Genomic DNA, 4396 nt, shown 5'->3' on the forward strand with positions numbered 1-4396 from the left:
ATGTTCCCGAGCATCTCCGAGATACAACCTAGGAGAGTTTCTTTGGGCGATAACATTAATTGGCGCCATTTCCGGGGAGAGGAGATCGAAGCTCAGCGTCCCTGGGAGATGACACAGTTCCAGATTTTGATGATAGATAAGGTCTGGGCATATTTTTGGTTGTAATCATCTATTTGGCGACTCCACTGGAGGAAGACCAACCTTTGGCGACTCCACATTATAGTCCTGGCTCAGTTTGTGAGACATACTCGAAGAAATCCTTAGAAATCACCAGGTTAACCAGTGCCTGACCCTGAGAAGATTGTCAAGTTGAAGAAAATATCACAGAAAGGAGCATCAGGATCAGGTAAGCCCAAGAAGTCTTATGCATCTCTGAAAGATAAGGTTATAGCTGAGGATATACAGTTTGAGGATTTAGAGCCTAGCACTGTTAATAAAGAAATTCCTTCAGAGATTCATACAACTCCTTGTTCAGTTAGTTCCCCTTTGAATCTCATTCCAAAGAAAGCTTCCCATACAATCCATAGCATCCCTTTGTCTCAGTCATCCATTTCATTGTTTCATATTGCTCAATCTGCCAGTGTCCTTCCACATACCTCAGTTATGGCAAGTCAACAAGCACCTACGAAGATAGAAAGAATTGTAGCTACCAGGTATGGACCTCTGGTCTTGCCCGTTCCTTTGAATTCTATGCCTGCAGGAGAATATCAGAAATATATGCCCAAGTTCACTGGTACAGAGGGAGTAACAGCAGAAGAACACCTTGAGGCTTTCTATAGTTATGTTGATAACTTAGACATAAGTGAAAATGATGTGTGGATGAGAGTTTTTGTCCAGAGCCTTGATGGAGAGGCTAGAAAGTGGTTCAAAGAATTGCCCCTTGGATCTATTGTTGATATTGAAGCCTTAGATGAAGCATTTTTGAAGCACTGGGGAGATAAAAAGGACTTGCTATATTACCATATTGAGTTTGGTAACCTGAAGAGGGAAAATGGGGAATCATTGCCTGATTTTAATAAAAGGTTCAATCGTATGTATAGTAAGATACCAGTTGAGGTAAAGCCTACCCCCACCTCTGCCAAGCTCAATTATGCCAATGCTTTTGACTTCGATTTCTACCTATTATTGAGAGAAAGAAGATGTGCCACTCTAGCTGACATGCAGGATGCAGCACTAGAGGCGGAATCCAATATTATGGCTACAGAAAAGCTAAAAAGTCATGCTGATAGAAGGAGGCAGAGAGGTGAGGCTTCTTCTTCCTCTGCCTAATCTTCAGAACCTAAATTATATAAAATGACTAAGATGATAGAGTCATTAGCTGCTGAAATATCTAGGCTGAAGGTTGAGCAGAATTCAGGAAGGACAAGGCAGCGGAGCACATTTGCCCCTAGAAATCTAAATCCATTCAGAAGAGAAAATGAACAGCTGCAAATCATTCAGAGGGGTAAAGAAACAAATGAATAACAAAAGGTTAAAGCTCTTTTTCAAAATGTGGTCATGGAGGAGGAACAATTTGAAGAAGAGGATGAAATTCATTGCATGGAAGATAAAGGCAGTGCTGCCTTTTTGACATTGGTTGCATATGAATAATCATTGCTGCAAGAACAAGACAATCAGGAGTTGGACAGAGAGGCAGTCCTACAAACTGAGGAGCAGCGAAGATACAATCTGAGTTCAAATGCAAAAAATGCCAAGGAGAATCCTGCCCAAAGAGCTGCTGCCCAAACAGAGTCATAGATTATCAGGTAGAGAAAACCAGCAGCTGATCCAGTCATCCTAAAAGCACCAGTTCAAGAGGTAAGAGGTTCTGACAAGTTACCTTCCTCTTTTAGCTTTGAGTCAGAAGTCCAGAAGTTAAAAATATATGTGCCTTTGGTAGAGTTGGTTAAGGGTGAAGTAATTAGAAAGCCTACCTTGAAGCTCTTGAGCTGAAACCACACAAACCTCCACTGACTCTGTCAATTTACAAGATGACAAGCCTGCCATTGTGCTTAGCCCCATGATTGAACCTGCTGATAATAATTCTCCATCATTTTATGTCTCCTTGACCAATCATGACAAAATTCTCCTCAATTGCCTGCTAGACACAGGGGCTAGCCACAATCTAATGCCTAAAGTTGTCATGGAAGAGTTAGGCCTTGATATCACTAGACCATATCATGATTTATTCTCTTTTGATTCACGGAAAGTGAAATGCCTAGGATTAATCAAAGACCTAGCCATTACCTTAACTCAGTTGCCCATGAAGAGTATGATGATGGATATTGTGGTAGCAAATATCCCTCCCAAGTTTGGCATGCTACTGTCTAGGGGGTGGATTAAGAGACTAGGTGGGACATTACAGAATGATCTCTCTTATGCCACTGTCCCAGTTTTTGGAGGAGAAAGCAGGAGATTATACAGAGAAGCACAACTGGCACACATCATCAATGATGAGAAGAATCCTTCTAATCATCCTATTTATGTTGTGGACACTGATTTTGGAGCATGTGTCCTCCAAATTGAAGCGTCTCAGAAGGCCTCGTTGCAGCTCAAGAAACCAATTGTTCAGGCTGAGGAGGAGCAGATTGATGATGATGATGAAATGAATAGGTTTCTTCAAGTCATTGATGAGTTCTCTGAAATGCAAATTGACCAAGAAAATGAAGCTTTAGAAGAAGACCCCCAATTCCAGCTTAGAAACAAAATTGGCAAAGATAGTATTGTCCAGCTTCCCAGCAATCATATACCTAAGGGTTTAATTTCTCTTGAAAGACTGTTTGACCAGAATGACATGCCTTATAAAGCTGCCCAAAATGAAGATTAGTCTGCAGTCTGTAAGCATGATATAGGGAGTCCCGGTCAGCCTAGATACGTAAATCTATCCACTCATCTGTCTGCTGACCAATGTTCTGAATACTGCAATTTAATGAGGCAGTTTGCTGATGTCTTTGCCTGGGAATATAGTGACCTGAAAACGTATGAGAAGAAAATCATCCTGCACAAAATTCCTTTGCAGAAAGACACCATCCCTTTTAAACAGAAGCTGAGGCCAATAAACCCTCTGCCCCTTCCTCTGATTGAACAAGAACAGAACGAGGAAGAAGACATGGCAAAAAGGATCACCGATTTGGCAGAGGTACACCAAATCAGAGAATAGCTGGTTGAAAAGGCTGCAGCACATCAGAAGAAGATCAAGCATGCTTTTGACAAAGGGACAAAATCAGATAATTTTCTGGTTGGAGACTTGGTCCTGAAGTGGGATACACTAAAGGAAAAGAAAGGCAATCATGGGAAGTTTGATGCTTTCTGGATAGGGCCTTTCATCATTTCTCATATTCAAGGGAACAACACCTTCATACTGAAAATTATGGGAAGAGAAGCAGTTTTTGATGGCCCAGTTAATGGGTGTTTTCTGAAAATTTATGTGATTTAAGGTCTTTGGCCTTAAAAGTTGTAAATATTCTGTTTTATCAGTTTTAGTGTAGAATCAGTCAGATTCCATGCCCAATGGAACACTAGGAATTTTGCTAATTTGTTTTCATCGGAAAGGCATTGATCTGCAGGTTCTTGAGACCTCACAGGGAGGATCTCATCCCCAGAAGGAGCTAGTGTTAGCTCTGCTATGTACTTCAGCATTTGGAGGACCAAATATCAGCTCGGCCAAGTGTTTATGCAGAAAAGGGAGCTCGCAGCAGTTATTTACCTTCCTCTCCTTCAGCTTCCTCATACTCCCTTAGCCCTCTGTATCTTTGTTTTTTCTCCAAAATCCTATACAAACTCGCTTTCCCTCAGGCCCCCCGGGCACAAAGTTAAACCCATGAGACTGTTACCATGCACTTTTCATAAGCCCTTTTTCTTCATCGCAATCGGCAAATCGCTATAAGGCTATGCCTCCTGTCTTCCACCAACGCGATGTTGCGATCGCTTCTCCGCCTTCGATCATCTTGATCCAACGGTCCCCACCGCCAAAACCTTTATCTTCGTGCATTAAACTCTGTTTGTTTTCCCCGCCATCTGACCATCCGTCACGTGATCTGACGGTGTTCGCACCTCCCGATCGCGCGAGCTTCCCACTCGTTAACCTGCGGGAAAGCGGTTTTTCCCCCCATCACATCCGCCACGTGTCGCGCGTTCAATGGTATCGCGCGCCCATTGTACGTATTCTGCCATCCCCCCTAAGCAGTGCGGGCAATACCACTTACCGCTGTCCCACCCATCCCCGTGCGTTATCTCCCACGCTATTCTTCCGCCTGTTAGCCGTCAGATCTACCTGACCGCAATCCGACGGCCCACGTTTGTCTGTCCACGTTTTCTGCCCGATACCCTCTGCAAGCGCTCTCCACCATCGATCCACGCTATCCAATGGTTGATCTTCCTCCACCATGCCTCTGCCTCCCGTGTACCCGAAGGACGA

The sequence above is a fragment of the Pinus tabuliformis genome, chromosome 9 (assembly GCF_031772625.1).
Source record: "Pinus tabuliformis cultivar Carrire ecotype Pingquan chromosome 9, CPIR1, whole genome shotgun sequence".
NCBI lineage: Eukaryota > Viridiplantae > Streptophyta > Pinopsida > Pinales > Pinaceae > Pinus > Pinus tabuliformis.